The sequence below is a fragment of the Tursiops truncatus genome, chromosome 21, assembly GCF_011762595.2.
Source record: "Tursiops truncatus isolate mTurTru1 chromosome 21, mTurTru1.mat.Y, whole genome shotgun sequence".
Lineage (NCBI taxonomy): Eukaryota > Metazoa > Chordata > Mammalia > Artiodactyla > Delphinidae > Tursiops > Tursiops truncatus.
In genome coordinates, this window is record NC_047054.1 from 26,667,744 (window position 1) to 26,690,177 (window position 22,434).

A 22,434-nucleotide genomic window follows, 5' to 3' on the forward strand; every position below is an offset into this window, starting at 1 on the left:
AATTATAAAATTCCCAAAAAGAACTAAGTTATTCTACCCTCGAGACCTAGCAGCAGTGTTTGGCAAGGAATTGATGTTTGGTAAATTTTAAATTGATTTCTAAATGATCCAGCTTCCTCTAGTACTACTGCCTATCCTACCAACCCTGCAAGCTGATTCCCATTGAGAAAGTCGTCATGAACTAATATTGGTTTTTTAAGGAATAGTTTAAATGTTTCTCTCTTAAATAAAAGTGATTAAAAATGTTCAGCAATAAGTAAGTAAAATGTTTTGACTGTATTCAGGCCTTGAAGCTTAGTTTCCACATTGAGGAGTTGCGTGTTCGGCCATCTGGATTTTCCACATGGATCCATTTGAAAAGGAAACTCCAAAGGTTTATAACGCTAAATTAACTTGTTTGAAGGGCCAAGCAACATATTTCCTTCTTCTTGACTATCTTGACAGCTTACTTCTTTGCATTTCATCTGTGCACATATTTGGGGAGAAATACATCTTTCAGTGTGATACCCGACAGCCATATTATTTAAGATTCAAAGTGTTTTGCCTCCTGAGAATGCAAGTCACATTTGTTAATTTTGATTTATAGCTAATGTTTGGTACTCCTCTCATGATTTTCACTTAACACACTTAATGAGCATCAGTTCTCACAGTGCCCCATATGTAGTCTGAAAATGTTATTTACAGCCTCTCGAGGAGGGAAATGTCACAACAAGAACTTAGATCTCAGCAGGCAGCAGAATAAGGCAGACTGGGATGAGCTGGGATCCAGGAACTTCACATATGCAATTTCAGTGGGTCACATGCTCAGAGATGAACCTTCCTATAGACAGGATGTGTCTATTTAGCCAGAAAGGATTAGTATAATTACAAAGTTTCAAAATCCCAAATGTCACATGCAATCAAAATGCCATGTTGATGTCTTACAGATTGGGAAGTTAAAGGGCATTTGAATTTAACAAGTAGGTCATGGGTGATCACCACACAGATATTTTTAATAGGTTACAGAGGAAGAGGCCAGAGTGCAATAGATTGAGGTAAGAATAAAAGTGAAAGAGGATGGACAGTGGTTGTAACTTCTCTTATAAGAACTTAGTGGTAAAGGATAGAAGAGACATAAGACTGGATTTTGATTATGAGATTAAGGCAATGGTGGAAAGGTAGGGTTTAACACTGTTTTTGTAATGGGAAATTCTTGAATCAGTTTCTTAGTTTGAAAGGAAAAGAGCCAGTAAAGAGAGAAAGTTCAAAGAACAAAGAGAGAAGGGGATTTGAATAGTGCTGGAGAAATGAGGAAAAATTAAGTCACGTAAAGGGAAAATAACTGCTTGTGTTAACCTATAATATTGAAGCAGGGCTGTGGCTTATTAGGTTACACATGACTAAGGAAACCGACTTCAAAGGAGATTTATGGTGAAGCTAATATATATTATCTTCAGGAACTTTGACTTGGCACGGGCTTCTCCTATTAGAGGGACCCTAATAATGTTATGCTTGGTCATATGTGTTTGTACAATTTCAAAAACATATGATATTTTATAAGTAACTGGTAAAGACTACTATGTGTTTCTACTCCAGCTTCATTCTCATCATGCCTCTCCTTGTCTCGGGTGGCCAAAGAATGGCTATGGGCATTTAAGGGATCTATCTAAGTGGAGTTTAATTTAGTTTGCTTTTAGTGAGATAGAGATGTGGCTTATAAGATGTGGCTTACTCCCATGTACAAATTAATTTTTGTCCATCATTTCAACATAGAAATGTCCTCTAGGAATATTCTTATCATCCACTTGTCTGTTCACTGGGAACCATCACATTCAAGTGCATGACCACAGGTTGTCCAGCCACATAAAGGTAACACTATGTGTCTGGTGTACCAAAAGATGTGGACAATAGAGCAAAAACAAAGTGAGAAATGCATGAAGCCAGAAGTCAATCTTTGGCAAAATTCTCCAAACTATACAGCTTATTTATGAAAAAAAAAAAACTCAAAAGAAGTTCTAAAAGTTGACAGTATTCTAAAAGTTTTATATGACTTTATTAATGAGTTGTAAAGCTGATACTTTTTTAAACTATCAGTCATTAAAACATAACAAGTTTAGTCAGTCATAGCCAATTCAGTTACCTTTTTTTCTGTAGGAAATTGTATTTTAAAACCCTTATAAGAAGGGGCTTTCAAAGAGTGTGTAGCTAAAACATGTAGAATAAAAAGGAGTTTAGAAGTGTCAAGCAGTTAATTAGTAAAGATTATGCTGTTTTTCTGAATTTTCTGATGATTGTGCTATTTATCATATTTTAAATATATAATTTATTGCCATAGCTTTCTCTTTATAAATATTCGTTTTTGCACTCAATTTTGTATTTGTAACTTTGTAGTCTTTTTTCTCAGAGAGGGCTCCCCAAATTGTACACATTTTGGGTTGCACAGAACCTGGATCTACTGTGGCATGGGGGCTGAGTGTCCAGCTAGGAGTCAGGGGACTCCAAATTTGAGAATAGAAGGGATAAGAGGGAGCCTGGTGGTTCACTACAGAAAGTGGAAACCTGGGTAATATTTGTAGAGCATTGCAACTTTCCAGACACTATGGTAGACACTTCGTTCATGTTAATTCATTTAGTCCTCTCAATACTAATATCTGACCCTTAGTGAGCATTTACCCACTTACCATATGGCAGGAACTATTCTATGCATTTTACATACATTAACTCGTTCAGCCGTCACAACAAGCCTAGGAGATGAGTGCTGTTATTATTCCCCATTTTACTGGTGGGGAAGTTGGAAGGACTCTAATCAGTAGTAGAGCCATGATCATGCCTGGGCTCTTTGTCTTCAAAACTACAACCTTAGCCTCTATCGTATGCTTGTGACGTAAGTAAATTTTTTTTTTTTCCTCTGTTAACTCTAAGGACATACAAGATCAGATAATTGAAATAACTTGTTCAAGGTCACATAGTCCGTGATGGAACTAAGATTTGAAATTCTTTTGAGTGGTTTCAGAACCAATACACGTTTCTGCTGCACCAAACTGTCGCTCATTAAGACTAGTTATTCTATGTTGTGTACTCAACAGAAAATCTCCAAATATGGAAATTCGGAAAGAGCCCTTTTCTTGTCTGGTACTCAGTCCTCAGACTGCAGCTGGTTGAGGAGGTTGGAGAGGAAATCCTGAAGCATTTGGTCTGTGCCTGGTAGGACAGTGCTCTTGGGCGAGACAGAGAAGGTCAACTAGATCAGAACTGCCAGTAGACATAACAGAAAAGCAAGCAGAGGATTAAGAGAGGAGTCAGTACAGGTTACGGCTCAGTGCAGGTGTGGTTTCACAAATGCTAAGTGACCCGTTATCTGACTACCAGAAAATAGTGCCATAGATGAATTCTTGTCACCTTTATTTTCAAAATTACTTTCTGTTTTGGGAGGATTCTTTTGTTTGCTTTTTTTTAAGTCAGAGAGAAGTCTGTCTCATTATATTTGTCATTGCAAATCACTTAGTAAACTATTAAGTGTCTGTGACATGACACAAAATGACAAAGTCAATTCTTGTTCCTTGAGCTTTTATCACACAGGACAGCCAGCGCTGGCTAAGGCAAACGGGAGAAAGAATTTTTAAAGTATATTTGTCATGAGTTATCAATAAAATGTATTCATTGCTGTGGCCATACTAATTTGGTATAAATTAACTAGATTGTAAATCACCTAGGAATTGTATTCTAGTTCTGGGAACAGACATCCATAAATATAAATTCTGAACAAGCACAAGTGCTCATGACATGACATAGAAAGTCAGAAAATGGAGTTAACTAACAATGACACTTAATCTAGTTCTGGATAATAGTGATTTTGAAAAAAATAGAGCAAAATGAGACTAATATTATCAAGAAAGGGGTAAAGTGAAAACAAAATGATATGATGGAAGACCGAGGGAACAGAGGTTTGCTTTTGTTGGAGACTGTGGTGAGTGATATTTGATAGGTAGGTTGGGTCTAGATTGTCAAGACCAAACTGAGGAATCTGGACTGCATAAAACAGAGAACTATCAAACTTAAAAGAGGTCAATTGCTGAGTGAAGTCTGTTGTTTTGGGAAAATTGATTAGGTGTCAATATGCAGAATTATTTGGGAAGTTCAAGAGTTCCAGAAGAGAGATTGAATGCAGGGAAATCTTATAAGATATTAAAAATTTCCAACAGGCGATGTTCAGAAGCAGAAGTAAGGTGAGAAGTACTGGAATTCACATGTTTTAAAGATGAGACAGGACTTGATGACTCTACAACATAGCTGGTTGTGTGAAGAAGGATGAAAGCATTTACTAGGTAGATGCTATGTGGGCAGGATATGGTGTCCTACAAGTAGTGAGAGACAGAGACGGAGGGCAGGAGGGAGGAAGGGAGGGAAGAGACTTAATGTAGTGAATTTCGGTGTTCATGGTAGAGATTGGCTATCTGTGGATGTAAAAGAAGAGACTGTCTGCAAACGTGTATCCTGTATGCTTAGGACACTCAAATCTCTAAAACATTATCCACCTCCCTTTATTCTGTACCCAAGCTCACCAATCAAATTTCTAATTGTTTATTTGGTTTCCCATATATATGTGTGTGTATACACACACACACACACACACACACACACACACACACACACACACATATATCAGGAAAGTACTGGCTAGAGATCATGAATAATACAGACTCTAGAAAGTACTTTCCCCATGGTACAAGAAGCCTTGGCATTCTGGTTTACACATATGTTCCCTGTAGATTCGATTAGATGAATGTGTCTCACTGGGTCTGATTAACTCTGGGGCTTGGACAAGATAGAGGTTCTGAGACCAGTTCTGCGCTGTGCCCAATTAACCAAGATCACGCTTCCTTTTAGGGTCTGCCTTGGTGCTAGTTACACTAACTTTGCAGTTTCCTTATGTGATACGCATTTCACAGTGCTCCAAACTGCAATCCTCTACAGAGACAGGACTATCCCTATTCTAAGATGTAACTTCTCTGTTTCATCCTTGGAGGCTCATTCAAGGAATTGAAATTTCACATAAATGAATTGATATGATTTGATCATTTTGGAAGGTATGAAAGAGAAAATTATCCTGACATATGCTCACATTTTGATTGTGATTAAGTAGTCATAAGTGGATGTCACTTTTCAAAGAGGAAGTCTAACAGAATAACTGAAAGAGTCCCAAGGTCTCAGTTCACGCGGTCTTGGGTGACCCTTACTGAACTACCACATCTTCCTTGTCTTCCAGACGATAAAGCAGTTGTGAGAAGTCATCAAATATGTTCCTATTGATTTAAGTTTCCCTTATGAAAGGTGCTTGCATAAGGAAAACAAATACTATAAGAAACATTTTATGATTATAGACACGTTCCTAAATGACCTACAGGTTTATAGTTTAATGAAGTACAAACGAACATACTTTGGACTTTAATCCAATATGCAGCAGACCATTAATCTATGACCATATAAAAGGCTAAACATTTCTTTTTCTTTTTTTCTCTCCTTTTCCTTTCCTTTCCTTTCTTTCTCTCTCTTTCTTTATTTCTTGCTTTCTCTGTGTTGGAGTCTATGATGTGCTTCATCATTTCTGTATCTCGATTACATTTTAAAATAAGAATCAGAAATCCCATATGATCTATGAACGTAGAGAAGATAAGATAGAAAAGAAAGGGTAGGAATGTCTGTACATATTTGTGAGATTAAAAAGAAAACAGAACAGTGTATCTGAGGAATATAGGCAATATTTTAAAAAACCCAAGATGTAACCAGATTTCCATTCAATCTAGCATCTTTTCAAATACTTTGCATCTAATAACAGCAGAAATGGGAGTGTATTACATCAAAATGACATATAGAAGGGGCTCACCCAGCTAGCAGACAGAGGCTCTTAGTGCTTGGGATGGTGTTATTTAATGTGTTTATGACTATTGCTTAAGCATGTTCAGAATTTTATATACAGAGATATGAATGGTACTTACCGTATCTCAGTATAACCACATCTGCATAAAAGGCATATGGAGATGAATTCCCTCTGTACACTTTACCCCAAATTACCAGTGTTAATGATGTCCAGAAATTTTATTGGAAAAACAAATACTGGATATAAAAGCAAAGGTGTAGTTTTCAGGAAGATTGATCCTCAGATTTATTAGTAAGGGATATTTCCAATAAATGTCTTATTAATTGCCAATTGATGACCTCATGATGAAACATGCTTCTAACATGGCTTCATTTCTCCCAGGCATCAAATGGATATAAAGATCCGTTCCCATGAAATGGGTCAGTTCGAAGTAGGAACAGAGTAGAAGAAATTCCCACTCTTCAATTTAGCCAGCAAAGCCAAGAAGGGACTCAAGTGAAGAATGAATTCCAGGGAAAGCTAGGTGACCACATACTTAATGGCAGAATGCTGAGAGATTTTCTAAAGTATATTATAAACACAAGTAATACTTACCTGTGTAAATGGCTAGGTGGGCGTACCCACAAACTCCTTGGACTGTGTGGAACGGTTTCATTTCTCAGTATTTCTTAGCTTCTGAATTTAGTAGGTTCCCTGTTTTGCCATAACTCTTTTTCCCATGGCAGCAATTTTCATGTCTTTATAGCATTTTTATGACCCATTGAAAAGCCTCTTGGCACGATGTTTGGCAGTGTTTCACCTCAGATGCTGCCACAAAAGAATTCACAACAGTAGGGAGCAGAGCTTCATCAAGGAATCCAACCTACACTTGCCCCAGCTATAATGGATGTCAGCCCCCAGGTATCTCCCATTACCCTACAACTAACTCAGTTCTACTCAGTTCCCCAAATCGATGAGAGCTAACTCTGGACAGAAATCAGGAGAGCCTTTCTCATGAGTAGGTGAGTCCATAGCTTTAAGCCTCTATGTGAGGGCACCCATATGAGAACCAAACTGCTGTGTTAAGTCCCGATCAATCTAATTTGTCCTCTTACATAGTTTCAGTGGAAAATTTAGTTCCCTACCAAGACTAGAACCTTGGAGTAAACTGTAGATCAGTTGACTGAGGAACTTAACTTCCTACTCATTTCTTTCCATCTAGTTTATACCAGTGTCGAATGCCCCATATTCTGGATCTGAGCCCTGTAGTCTCAGAGGGCGAATGGAGCCCCACTGGAACGTATCCAAATGCTGATGCCCATCCCTAAGACTGCGGAGACACTGCTGATGCTATCTGCACCCCATGCTGACTCAGTCCTGATTTCCACCCCCTACCCTTCATCCTCACCTCTGGCTAACAACAGCAGGATAAGCAAGAACAGATTCATTAGCTTGCACTTGGACTACTGATGTGGATTTCTGAGCCTTCCTTATGAGACACCCAGTACCCTCAGTCTTAGCACACCCCAAATATCATGCCCAGAGCATTACCCTGTTTGGCCGCTCAGGCAGCTGGAAGAGAAAGGTAGACCCATTTTTCAAGAGGAGAAGGAGGCCATAGGGAACAAAAGTCCAAGGCATCTCTAACAAATGGGGAGCTGGAATAGGGGAAATAATTCTGCTTTCTCCATCCAGCCCCATTATCTAAAAGGGCCTAAATAGTATTGGTCTATTAAGAAGGAAGGAAGGGAGGGAGGGAGAAGGAATGATACTAGTAAACCAACAGATTAATTCAAAGCCTAGATAAGAAGCAGAGTAGATATGGAGAGCTCCATTTTCCCTTCATCCCTCCTCATTTCTTACTATTTAGTTGACTGTAAATTGGAAGTTGGGAGTGAATCTCTTGCTTTTGAACCTGATGTAGTCTGAGTTGAAATCAACCTGAGAAGCCTGCTAAGTCTAGCCAAAGTTGAGTCAACATTTATCCTGAGGATGCCAAGGAGATTGTATCGTTCTACTTTTTCAGATTCCTCCTCTCTCTCCCCCAACACTGTGCTTTAGTTATACCAAACCATTTTCTTTGTGTGTTCCCTACAGTCTATTTTATATCTCTGTGCTGTTTAATGATAATGTTCTCTATCCCTAAAATTCTCTAGCCTTCTTCCTATGCAGGGAGCTTGGATTGATTTTCCAAAGCCAACATTAGATGTCACTTCCTCTCTGAGGCATTTTTTAAGGCACCCATCCCTGTTTCTGTTGGCAGAGTGAACCATCTTCCCCTCAGAGTGTGGTACCAATTGGTATTATTTCACAGTATGGTGGGAGAGGGAAATATACAAGTGAATAAGTAGATTGCAGTTGGTAAAGTAGATATAAATGGTAATCAATAATTATAATAGATTATGGTGATTGTAAAAATACAGTACAAATATAGATGAGGTGGTGATTGATGGGTCATATTCAAAAGTATTATTAAATCAATGAGCATTTTTCTGGATGACATTTTCATATGGCTTTCCCAAAGGCTCTAACCATACTTCACTTCACTTAACATTTTTGTAGTTGTTGTCTTGAATGAGGTAGATCTCATGCTTATTTTGATTCCCCAATCCATTAAGATTGCTAATGCAGTGGATAACAAAATAAAAATTCAAAAATGTTTCAACAAACTGGATTTGGTGGATGAAATTTAACTTGTGGAATGGGCGCTGGGTCTTCTCATACACTATTGATGAAATTGGAAATTGACTGATACAGTTATTTTGGAAACTTGGCAACACATATCAAAAACATAAATGTAACCTTTAAACCAGACATTTCACATCTAGGGATATTTTCAAAGAAATAACCAGACATGCTGTTTAATTTTTGTGTTTTATATACTCGAATGTTCATTACATTCTTTGAAATAATAAAAATGAGAAATTGAGCACATCAGTCATATAGCTACATATACATACATACATACATATAGAATGTATGTCAAAAACAACACACTTCAAAAATCACATTAAATGCAACTAGAGATGATCATACTAAGTGATGTAAGTCAGAAAGAGAAAGACAAATACCATATGATATTACTTATATGTGGAATCTAGAATATGACACAAATGAACCTATCTATGAAACAGAAACAGAATGAGGGACAGAGAGAATAAACTGGTGGTTGCCAAAGGAGGGGTGGGTGGGAGAGGATAGTAATGGGAGTTCGGGATTAGCAGATGCAAACTGGTATATATAGAATGGATAAACAACAAGGTCCTACTGTATAGCACAGGGAACTATATTCAATATCCTGTGATAAACCATAATGGAAAAGAATATGGAAAAGAATGTATATATATGTATAACTGAGTCACTTTGCTGTACAGTAGTAATTAACACATTGTAATTCAACTATACTTCAATAAAAAATAAATCTGAAAAATCACATTATAAATAGTATGTAATTACAAGATAAATAATATTGTGCAAAACTGAAAGACAAAAGCAAAATACAAGATCATTTGAACAGCATTGTATAAAGTCACATTACAAATGCATATACAACTGAGAGGTCTTTCAGGAGCACACTGACTCTCAGAGAACCATTAAGGCTTGATTTCCATCCTTTAGTCATGATTTCTGCTCATTCCCAAGGGCTCAAGCACTCCTGATCCAGTACCTAAATTTATGGATGATGTCTTTTTCAGGCTTCATCACCTTGGGTAAAATGTTCCCCCCTTTTATCAGTTTCCATAAAATATCCACTCACACTAAGCAATGGATGAATTCTTATTGAATTCACTGAAGATAAGAGGCTGGGGGTTACAGGGAGGAGCTACACCGCAGTACCCTTGAGTTTCCACCACTTCTTTTGGCCTCCACACTTCCTACTCATCCACCCTTTCCCCTCCTCTCACCCCTGGTCCTCACTCCCTCCCTCTTGGTGCCTTGGTGTCATTTGATAACCAGGCCCTGCCTAGGGATCAACTTCTGCCTCAAGGATCAACAAATACAGTGTTGGGGAGGAAAAAAACTTCCCTCTACCCTTCAGGTTCTTCTGGCTGGTCTAAGAATTAAATTGATATAAAACAGATTAACAGGAGAAAATCAAATTTCATTACGTACGTACAAGAATCCCGCATACATGAGAGGGTTAGAGACAGGTAAAATGAGGTTTGTATGCTATCCTGAGCTAAGGGATGGACTAGGGCCCTGGGGCTTCCAAGGACAGGAGGGTCATTCACAGGACAATAAGAAGAAGAGCAGAAGTTGGAGATTAGATGTTGTTTGCCCTACCATAGAGATGGAGCCACTTACGTAAAATTTTTCTCTGATAATAACTCTTCTCTGGGGAAAATCCCCAATTTAAATTCTTCTAGGTAGCTAAGAGAGGGCAGTAGTTTCTCTTGAACCTGCAGGGTTTCGATTGCCTTTCGCTCAAAGTAATCCTAATCCTCATGCAAAAGTGCCACATTTAAGGGGAGGCTCATTCTGAACGCCTGCAACAGTTATATGTATGTTGGCTGTTACAGTGATAATATTCCCAACTAATTATATATATATTTGTATAGATGAAAGCATGGGGGTCTACCAAAATATTAATAGCAGTTAATTCTTGGTGGTAGAAATGAAAGTGATTTTTATTGTTATTCTGTAATTCTTAAACTTTTAAAACTGAACAAGTGCTACTTTTTATTACAAAGAAAAAAGTATTTTTTTTTAAGTGGAATTGTTTGTTTCATGATATAGTGAATTCTCCAAAATTAGAGACGAGACCATAGTTTGGGGGACTATTTTAGAGGTAATATTATAGGAGGATCCTTCTAAGTATACAATTTTATGATTCAGGGGTGTTGTTAAGATAAAATGATATAATGAAAATGAGAGTACTTTGAAAAGTATGAATCTCCATAAAAATACGCTATTATTTTGATGTTTTGTAGTGTAGTGATAAGTACAATTGCTGGCACTGAATAGGATCTAAACTTCTAGAATAGGATGGAACAGACGATTTTAGGGTAGACATATGCTATAGTTGTTCAAATCCCAAAATTCACGTTTGAAAAGACATCCTATCTCTTCATTTCTTTCCTTCCCTTAATTCCTGAGTCTCTCCTTTATTTTACCTAGGGCAATAGGAAGGAAAGAAGGAACAAAGTTTTACTTCATTATCATGGTAAATGTAAGAATTTAAATAAGTAACTGTTGTCCTATGATGTTATGTTTACACCTATAAAACACAGATATCTAATCCTTTTTTATGTCTTCTGGAATTTTTAATCCAATCCTGTAATTGTTCACAGCAGTCAATAAAAAGCAAGCTGATTCATGAATAAAAATTAAAGAAAGCAAAGTTCATAGGTAGGAAGATTGGTAAATATTTGGGGTTAGAAAAATAGTCAGGTCTTTTCCGAATGGTCTAAGGAGGGTTAAAATCAAACAAACGTATTCCTTGCTTGTTGGACCTGAAAGTATCAGGAAAACTTTTCAGTCATGATGGGCTCTTGCTTGTTTTGTTTCATTTTGTTTTATTTTTTGCTTGTTTTAAATTTTGCTTGTTTTCATTTTTTTTAATTTTTGCTTGTTTTAAATTTTGCTTTATTTTATTTTGTCTTTTACAGTTGTCTAAGAAAGTTTAAACAGGGGTTAGGATGTAGGAAAAAAATTTTAAAAACCTTTAGAAATATGAGGTCCTTGTCATCATTTTCAATGAGTGTCATCCATGAATATAAAGCATACTTGAAGCTCCATGAAACCTTAGCATTAAGATTATGGCACATGTTATTGGCCTTTCCTAGGTTCTGAAACTAGAAATTCATCTGCCTCTAACCTTTCCACCCAAGTCGACTTCATATATAAGTAAAGAGCAAGTTGAAATTACAGGGAGCTGTAAAGAAATGGAAGTTCTCTGCTTTCTTCTTTGAAAACCAATATTAAAATATATGAGGTGCAATTGTCAAACTAAAAAATTGTCATATGGTTCATAAGGAATGAGTGGCCGGCAGGCTGGCCTGACTGATCCCTTACATTACTGATTTTTAATGGGTCTTTGGGAAAGAAGATGGTGATTTCCCATCCAAGTCAGACAGCAATGAAGGCGGGGGCTGGCGGGCAGAGGGAGGCAGAATGGCCAGAAACTGAGCACAAAGGGACGAGGATGCCACCCAGCACGGTATGTTCAGATGTTAAATTTTTCAGTAAACAGCTTGTAAATTAAATCCCAAAGGACTCAATTTCCCCTCCTCCCATGCTTTCTCTCTCCCACCTGCCCCCCTCTTATCATCTCCCCAGGGAGGACCAAGCATACATGTCAGGCATCCTTTTAACTTGTCAGGGACTTAACTCTAGCTGAGGCAGCCAGATACTACAGCTAAGTGGATTTACACATTTGAGGGTGACTATCTGCTCTGTTCTCTGAGCTATGGCATTGATGTCTAATTTGTTGCTTACCTGTCACAGCGGCATTGATTATTGTAACCAGTCTGTGAGGGGGCAGGGGTTTGGGGCAAACATGAGATGCTGTCCCCCTCATTTGGCCAGGGGACTGCTTCTCCCTGAAAGGTCCTGGACCAGCATCTGCTTGATCTGTGTGATAGGGATAGAGTAAATATGTAGACAGGGACGGAGTATGTGCTGAACTTAGGAAGGGAGCAAAAGGGATATGAAATTGTGCTCCTGTTCTTCAAAACTCCCAACTCCGCTTCTATGAGCATCGTGAGCAATAATGTTTGAGGCTTTCACTTGCTGGTTGCCTTTTACTGGACACTGTTCACTGACTTCATTCATTCATCCAACGTTTATTGAGATTGTTTATAGGTTTCTAGCAACTGTCCTTTAAGACCTTGATTCTTACCAACATGAAATCTGAACTGAACAAATTCCTATGGATCTGTACATCTAGATCCCAGGGGAGAGGGAAAGGGGTTATTCTGCTGGAATTGGGCATCGTGGAGGTAAATTGTTGGAGAGTCTCCTTATACAAAGACCCGATAAACCTAATGCGAGGGCTTCCCTGGGGGCGCAGTGGTTAAGAATCCGCCTGCCAATGCAGGGGACACAGGTTCGAGCCCTGGTCCGGGAAGATCCCACATGCCGCGGAGCAACTAAGCCTGTGCGCCACAACTACTGAGCCTGCGCTCTAGAGCCCGCGAGCCACAACTACTGAGCCCACGTGCCACAACTGCTGAAGCCGACGTGCCTAGAGCCCGTGCTCTGCAATGAGAGAAGCCACCACAGTGAGAAGCCCACGTACCACAACGAAGAGTAGCCCCTGCTCGCCGCAACTAGAGAAAGCCCGCGTGCAGCAATGAAGACCCAATGCAGCCAAAAATAAAACAAAATAAAATTTAAAAAACAAAAACCTAATGCGAGAAACAGTTAAGGTATATGGTGGTAAATGGCCAATGCCAGAGTTAGAGCAGTGGAATAACCGTATGTAGTAATAGTCCTTTAAACTCTGGGGAAGTTTATTAGTAGAGAGAATCACTTCAAAGGAAAATAAAGTTGGTGTGTATCTTATGATCTTGAATATCTTAAGAGCTTGTGATCTTATCGTAAATATCAGTATAAGAAATGATTTGACAGGCCAGGAGGATGCCTTCACCAACTTGCTGTGTCCTCTCCTCCTGTTTCCCGTGCCCTGTCTCCACTGGTTCAATCTGGAGGAGTAAACCAGACTGTGTCATTCCTCCCACGGTCACGTGCTCCTGGGAGCAGGCCGTGCTGGGGCCTGTGTGATGTTAATTAAAGCATTTTGTGACCTAGTCCTTCAGGGAAGACATGCACAGGTGCTGTCTCAATAAACTGAACAAGCAGTATTAAATAACAGAAGTAATACCGTGAGTGATTTTAAAACAAGCAATGGACGTCCAAGCCCCTACTGTTTGCGGTTTAATAAGTAATCCTAACACAGAGGGGATAGAGTCCTTCTCCATTCCATCATGGTGACTGTTGAAGTGAGACTAGACATTAGTAACTAGAGCAACACTGGAGGTGACACATGAAATGATACCTACAACCCCTAAACTCAACTTCAGGACCAGCTGAGGGTAACAGGCCCTACAACAGGGAGCAGGAGAGTACCCCGTTGGGCAGAGAACGCTTCACAGAGATCGTAGCTCAGGACGGCAACAGGGCTCAAGTCTTTTCCTGTAAAGGAGTGTTTCTCAGCCCTGGCTGTGGGGTAGAATCACCTAGGGAACTTTTTTAAAAACACTGATGCCTGACTCCTACCCTCAGGGATCCAGATTCAAATGGTCTGGCATGAAACCTTGTGATCAGTGATTAGGATCCTTAGGAGGTCTAATATGCAGCAGGGGTTAAGAACCACTGCCATACAGAAAAGGAGGGACAGGATAGGCTGATTCAAACAGCTAAGCCATTACGCCCTGGAGCTAAAGACTAAGGCTCTGATGAGCCACACCCACTCATTTGAGGGTACTCCTCCAGGTAGCTGTGGCTTGAGAAATGTAATTTACACGTAAAAGATCAAACAGATACACATAGTGTGTCTCCAGCAAGTATGTTGGCTGAAATCAAATCATGTTTGTCCTATAACCCAAAACAAGTCTTAGGAGATACCTATATATATCTATATGATTAATACAATGTATAAATGTATATAACAAGTAATAACGTTATGAATATATGTATATTCTTGAAACATTCTTAGTAAATTCATCAATAAATTGCCTATTTCTTTGCAATAAGGCTAAAACATTCATGATAAAGAAAGATTTCAAGAGAATTTTTAACAGCAAGTGAGAGTCTGTGAGTAAAGAAAATATTTCGGACACAGGGCACAGACGTCTGATAATGAGGGTCTGAATGACTAAAGAAAATATTTAATAGTTTGTTTTCAAATTAATCTTTTGGAAATAATCTCTCTTGCAAGGTGATTTTTTTCACCATTTATTTAGAACCTGTGTATCTCTTAAGATGATGCCTCATTTGTAAGGTGGAAAACACAAAAACCGCAAACAAGTATAACATGGAACCCCTCTGTAGGGTTAAATTAATACTTTTCGTTCTTTTTTTACATTAATTTATTTTATCATTATCAAGAATTGAAAATTATTGAGCCTTCTCTGCACATGCAGGATCACCCTAAGTATAGTCAAAATTCTGTCTCTTTTCTGTTATTTGATCTCTAAAATAACTTCTAAAAGATGGTTGGGAATCCATTCAGAATCAAAGTCAGGATGGGCAGTGTTACAATAAAGAAAACTTGGTTGTGGTTACCAAAGGGGAAGGGTGTGGGGGAGGGATAAATTAGGAGGTTGGGATTAACATACACACACTACTATATATAAAATAATCAACAAGGACCTACTGTATAGCACAGGGAACTCTACTCATAGTCTGTAATAACCTAGATGGGAAAAGAATCTGAAAAAGAATGGATATATGTATATGTATAACTAAATCACTTTGCTGTACACCTGAGACTAACACAACACTGTAAATCAACTTCACTCCAATATAAAATTAAAATTTTTAAAAAATAAAATAGGGCTTCCCTGGTGGCTCAGTGGTTGAGAGTCTACCTGCCGGTGCAGGGGACATGGGTTCGTGCCCCGGTCCGGGAGGATCCCACATGCCGCGGAGCGGCTGGGCCCGTAAGCCATGGCCGCTGAGCCTGCGCGTCCGGAGCCTGCACTCTGCAATGGGAGAGGCCACAACAGTGAGAGGCCCGTGTACCGCAAAAAAAATAAATAAATAAAAAATAAAATAAAATAAAGACAACTTGGCAGTATCTATGATTGAAGTCTGCTTGTTGTGTCACATATTACCTTCACAGTGTCCGTGTGAGGTTTACATGAACTTCAGTGTTCCTGTTTCAAAGAAAGAAAAACTAAAGATGCACAGTAGATCAAGAATAAGACATTCACACGTTGGCTTTCATGTGAATGTTGCTGTTGAATTTAGATGACTGTTAGATAACAGAAAGACCCATCAAAGGAGCCATCTGGAAGGAGATGTGCTTACCACCCGTCTGATTTGACCATGTTAACTTCAGGGTCCTCATCTCAAACATGGTAATAGTGCCTATTTTACAGCATTGTTGTGAAGTTTTAGTGAGATAAGAATGTTAAGTGTGGAGTATAATAAGTGCTCAATAAATGGAAGTTACTATCAATCTTAATAATTGTATTTTTTGTTATCAACAGGATCCAGTTGATGTTCAAATTGACAGGCTCCTGGATCAGAACTAACCTTTAAATGGTAGCAATAAAAGAAGCTTTGTGAAGGTAGGTGCCATATTTTTTATTGTGAATGATTGAATGGATTATAATATATTTTCTGCTGGAGAGGGCAATTCTTTCAGTTTCCACATAAGCTTATCTGGAGGTTGGAATATGAGAGACAAAGAGGAAGCTGCTGTTATGATAGCATGGTGGCTGTCCTGGGAGCTAGAGCCTTGAGGAGAGGGGCAGAATCAGAGAGTTAGTGCTAGGAAGTTTCTTAAAGATCTTCTGGTACGGACATCTTCATTATTTTTTAAACAGATGAAAACTCTGAATCTGAGCTAAAAAATGTACCTAAAATCCTAGTGCTATTTCATGGTATAGACAGGGTTAGAACCCAGATCTCTAGATTTTTTCCATCATTCATTCAACTAAATCATTCTTTTCTTTTTATAAATTTTTGTCTATAATTAATTGCTTTCCAAGCTTAGCATTTCTAGGTTAAATTATTTACAGTCTTGCAGCTTTACTTTCTGTCTTTAATATACCTTATCTATCCTATGAAAACTTGGGTCCTCTCTGTGGGTATCAGTTTATCACCACAAGAGGTGCTGAGATAATAGGATCAAACCAGTCCCACTAAAAGAAATATGGAATGGGGAGACCTCATGTCCTTGGTATGAAACTTCCAGGTAATATTTTAATTGTAAATTCCAATGAAATTACATTATATATTTTCATATACAAGAGGACATTGGGAAACACCTAGACCAGATATGCTTAGAGGTTTCAGTGTGTCTATTCACTATCCAACACCAAGGATATAAGAGATTATAATTTTGATTTAATGTGAAAATGGAAAGTGGTAGATAGGTAGACTACAAATCAAGTACCATTTATTTAGGAAATTTATTTATTTAGGAAATGAAGAAAAATTTAATACACTATGATATTCATTGACAGCTTACAAATTAATTTTCCAAATCCAATATCATCTGTTCCTCAGTTCCATTAAGGTAGGCAGTGCAATTTTCGTCAGAGAAGTTCAGTGATTTACCTAAAGTAACACAGCTCCAAGCTAGGACTCTAGCACCTTAAGAGTGGTTTGACTCCAGCACAGTGTTCTTGCTAACATACTACTACGTAAGTGCTCCAAAATTGTTTGGAGCACTTTGATTTCTGTAATAAAAATGAAATTTAAAAAAATGAAATAAGTGTAGCGCTTTGAGGTTTTAAGAAATGATTTCCTTTTGCACTTTCAACAGAAACTGTGTAGGCAGAGTGCAAAGAGGAAACCAAAACTGGAAAAAGAATCTTAAAAGGTCGAATGGTTTGATAGGGCAGCCAAGGAAGCCATCTCAATTTTAGTATGTTCTTGATATATGGATCTAAACACAATCTGAAAAGACTAACCTAATATATTTTTGACCCAGAGTTGACCCAAACCCAATCTTAACTTGCAAAAGGAGGAAAGCTGAAGTTGAAGGTTTGAGGCCATCAATCTTGTGGCATATCTTTGGTGGAAAACATCAGCAAACTAGCCAAGAAAAGGATTACTGACCAAAAGTGAAGGAAAACAGCTAACAGGTAGGAGACGTACATAAAAGAGTGTGAGTTTAAATATAATGAAGATCCTTTACATTGGAAAAATTCTCTGTATATGAACTGTGTTTACATGCACACACACAGTAATATCTTTTTTTTTCCAACCAAGATAGTCTGAAATTTACATGGAAAACCAGTGCAGGAAACACTGGAAGATGGAAAACAATGGAATATTGAGGAATGGCCTACCTTCTCTCATAAGGAATCTAAAAATACAAAATGTAACTGCCTGTATTCTTCAGCGTTCTCCAGAGAAACAGAACTAAACGGATGTGTGTACGTAAAACTATATTACATATATACACATATACCTATATCTATATATAGAGAGAGATTGATTTTTTTATTGGGGTTATAATTAACATATAACATTATATTAGTTTCAGGTGTACAACACGAGTCAATATTTGTATATATTGTATATATTTGTATATATTGTTAATAAATCTAATTAACATCCAGCCACACCTAGTTACAAATTGTTTTTCCTTGTGATGATTAACTTTCAAGATTTCCTCTCTTAGAAATATACAATAGAGTATTATTAACTATAGTCACCATGCTGTACGTTACATCCCCAGGACTTATGTGAGATTGATTCGTTATAAGGAATTGGCTGACTGGCTCATGCAACTGCGGAGGCTAACAAATCCCAAGATCTGTAAGGTGAGTTGCCAAACTGGAGACTCAGAAGAGTTGATGGTTTATTTTGAGTGCTTGGGGGAGGGTCAGCCTTTTGGTTCTATTCTGGCCTTCAGCTGACTTGAAAGGCCCACCCACAGTAGGGAGGGTAATCTGCTTCACTCAGTTCACCAACTTAAATGCTAATTCATGCAAAAACACCCTCCAGAAACACCAAGTGGAATGTGGACCTTCAGTGTTATTTCCTTTTGGAAAAAAAATGTTCATAACAATAATGTGGCAAAAATACTTATATGATGCCCTTAAGTCAAGTGTCTTTGCAAAGGACAAGGACATCCAAGAAGAGAAATCCAAAACTAAGTTTAGGTTACATGAAAAACCAAACAGGTACGTAATCCAGTTGTCTTGAACTGAGAGTAAAAGAAACACAGAGTAGACTTTTTACTCCTGCCGTGGCTTGGGGCATATATATGGGAGGGTTTGTATTGCCATAGAAATATATGTGAGTGTATCAAAATTGACTCTTGCATTTTTTCTTGATTATGCCTCCACTGGCAGATGAGGCACACATAAAGTAGAATCAAGGCTTTCTTTACCTTTAGAATAGTTCTGACGATTGCCATTTTCTTGGGAAAAGCACTGAAAAGCATTGTCTGTAATTAGCACTTTTTAAAAGAAGCTGAGCAGGTAAAAATCAAAACAAACAAAAATGTAAGAAGGGTTTAGAAGTAGTTACCTAAGTGTGATTTTCAAGAGCTCATTTTTAGGGCTTCCCTGGTGGCGCAGTGGTTGAGAGTCTGCCTGCCGATGCAGGGGACACAGGTTCGTGCCCCGGTCTGGGAAGATCCCACATGCCGCGGAGCGGCTGGGCCCGTGAAAAAAAAAAAAAAAGCTCATATTTAAACTCCTGACACAATACACGTAAGAGTTTTCTGATATTTTCTCCTATGTATTAATGCAGTCAGAAACTGAATATGCTTTACCATCAAATTCCTAAAATGAATACAATAATATATAGGTACATTTCAAAACACTTTCAGATCCATTAATGTATTTGATTCTTACAAAATGGCTCTGATGTTGATAGAATAAGTGTCTTATCTCCAATTTACAGATAAAAAAACTGAGACACAGTTCTGGATAATGTATTTCTTAATGTTACACAAAAACAGAGTGGCAGGCAGATCTAAAAAGGGATTAGACTTTCTAACTTTCCTACCACAATCCCATAAATAACTCCATGGTTTTCACGTGATTTCTGTATAGATCATTCTGAGGGTTTTTTTTTTGTTTGTTTTATAAGAGGAGGTGATATATTTTTTCCCCCTTCTGATTTTGCATGGGCTGAACAACTCAATTATATCTGGATCACAGGGATCTACCATTTTGTAGCTGTCTGGCATCCTCTTGTCCCCCCCATGCCTGAGAGGAAAGCCTGATGCATTAGCTCTGCTCTTTCCTTCTGTTGCTTAAGCAATGAAGAAAACATTACCCTAATCACACTCAGTGTGTGCTATCTCCAGGCACAGCTGTTGTGTAGTCTTTCCAAGCTCAGCCATTAAGGAGTCTTACCAATGACAGAGCCCAGTGAGAGCTGCAACGCCAGACACTTGCCCTCTAATAACATACATTTCTGCTTTCCTAGCTAATTCCCGGGAAAGAGAGCCTGTCGGGCAAGGTTTCACAGTCCATAGCTCTCCTTTTATTGTCACTTTCCCTCCTCCCTTTGAGGGGCAGTTTGTGAGCCAACTCCCAAGCATAGCCCATGGAGCAAAAGATTAAGCATGGCTTGGAGTCAGCCTCTTTATCAAATGAGCCCATAGAGTTTGAGCAAAAGCAAGCCTCAAAGAGACAGATCTGCTTTGGCAACTGGCGCACCAGTGAAGATGACCGTAGGAGAAGCAATTGGTATCGGAGGCTAAAAATGGCAAACGGTTATGGCTGCCGCGGAATACAACAGTGTCAAGGTGTCTCCTCCTGCCTAGTAAAGTAATTGGAACTGATTGTTCCTGGGCTTTGAAGATCATGCTACCGACCTGCTATGGGTAGGAATGGAGTTTTCTGGAAGTGGGAATCAGTGATGAGATTATGAGATATTTATTAAAAACTTGGTTTACAAAACACACTCACTTCTATGAACTTCTTTGAAGATATAATGGCAAAAATACGGGTTTTCAGTCAGAGATCTCAATTCAAATCCCAGCTCTGCTCTTTACTAGTTGTGTTACCTAGAACTAATTATTAATGCTCTTTTAACACAAAAGTTTCTCTGTCTATAAACTGGAGGATAATCATGCCCACCTTCCTAAAGTCATTGTTTGGATTAAAATCCATATGTAATTTAAGTGTTATATCTAAATCCCACGCTTATTAGAATATAGAGCTTCTCATTAAATGGCGACTCTTATGACTTAGCAAGAGCCATGTGATTTAGGATGATTGTCATTTTATCAGTGAGAAGATGGAGGCTCAGATTTCAGTGATTTGCCCAGGATCCAGAGCTGGAAGAAAAAAAAACCAAGACCCAAACACATCACTCAAATATATAAACAATTAGTTCCATCTCTCCAGAACTCAGAAATTGGACAAATAACCAAAAATTTTTAAAAGCCTCCAGTTCTTTGCCTTGGCTTTTTTCTCTGAATTGCATGAGATTTTAGTCCTTAATTGAATGTGCTTACTATTAAAGAGGTATCAATACATTGGAGGGATGATGATGTAATTGGCCATGAGTAGTAGAAGAAGGAAGGGGAGGGGGGATGACATAGGAATCAAATATATCCTGCACTCACTTAAATTATTTCATAGAACAAGCTTAAGATAAATGAATAGAGACATAGTTCTTAGATTGAGAAAAAGTATAAGGAAGGACTGAACACATCATCTATAGAGAGGGGGTGTGGACATAATATGTGGTTCATCTACCTGAATCAGGAGGAGAAGAATTATATGGAAAAGGGTTAGAAATAGTTATTCACCTCTGTACCTTAGACCTAGTTAGCTTTTGTACAGCCTTGTTACCATCCATTGACAAGCTGAGATAGGACAGACTGTAATTAAACTATTAAACTCTTGTGATACACTTTTTGAATGGTTAGATCCCTTGAGCATATCAGAAGTCTCTTTCTGGAGAGAATCACTGCGGGATCCATTAGGCTGACAGAACCTTTTTCCTAGATTCCGCCCTCCTGAGTTCTTGTCATGGCTGAACTACCTTGCCACAGCCTTGTCCCCTTAGTGTCCGAGGACAATAGGAGCCTCACAATGTACCAGACTCTGTTTAAAGCACTTTAGATTCTCAGATAATCCTAGGTGGTAATACTAATGATATCCCATAATGAAACAATAAAAGTGGAGCACAGAGAAGTTAAGCAATTTGCCTAGTGTCTCACCACCAGAAAACAATGGAATTGGCACTTGAACTCATGAACTCTACCTCTAAGGCACGTGCTTATACCCAGGACAATGTATCTCATGCCAGTTCTTCTCGTACTATCTATGGTCAGAGGTTTATTTTGTTTTATAACATATTGTGAGCAAATACTTTTATAAACTACACTAAAAATCAGTAGAAAAATGAAGTTAAAAGATATCCAGACTGGAACTCAAATTCTTAAATTACCATTAGATTCAACATGCATGCAGTTACTCTGTAAATTGCTATAAAAATTTCTAAGTGCTTTCTCAATGCTTACTGTCACTTTATGTACCATGGACCATTAGTGCCCTCCCCTCCCCCCCCCCGAAAAAAAACCCAACACACTTTGAGTGGCACTGCTGTAGGCTTAGGGGACAGGGGATGGGCATATTTTGTATCACTGAAATGAGTGAAGTTGGCAACAAGGTCAACTCTGAAGCCACAAACCCCTAGGCCTGTGTTCTCTAATCACCTAAGTTAACCAGTCATCTACCCTGATTGAGAAATTACAGATGGAGGGGCCCTTCAGAATGGAAATTAGGACTTACCCCATGCCATACTGAAGGGAGCTGAATGGTCCATGCATTAACTTACAAAACAACTCTTGAAAAATTTCTTTCTTTAAGAACTAGCAATCTTCTTTCCCCCAATTGCTCTTGTATCTTAATATGAATTTCCTATTTCCTTATGTTTTCTCATGGCCAAAAGTGTTTGACACATTTCCTGAAAAATGAAAGATATCCAATCAATGTTTGTGA

At 38.4% G+C, this 22,434-nt stretch overlaps 1 long non-coding RNA gene across 1 annotated transcript; it reads left to right on the plus strand.

Moving 5' to 3' along the window:
• Positions 1-15,985: 15,985 nt before the first annotated feature.
• Positions 15,986-17,887, plus strand: LOC109547646 (uncharacterized). Its single transcript, XR_002173539.2, has 3 exons — positions 15,986-16,074; positions 17,445-17,598; positions 17,726-17,887. It is a non-coding gene; the product is annotated as an uncharacterized lncRNA (long non-coding RNA).
• Positions 17,888-22,434: the final 4,547 nt, after the last annotated feature.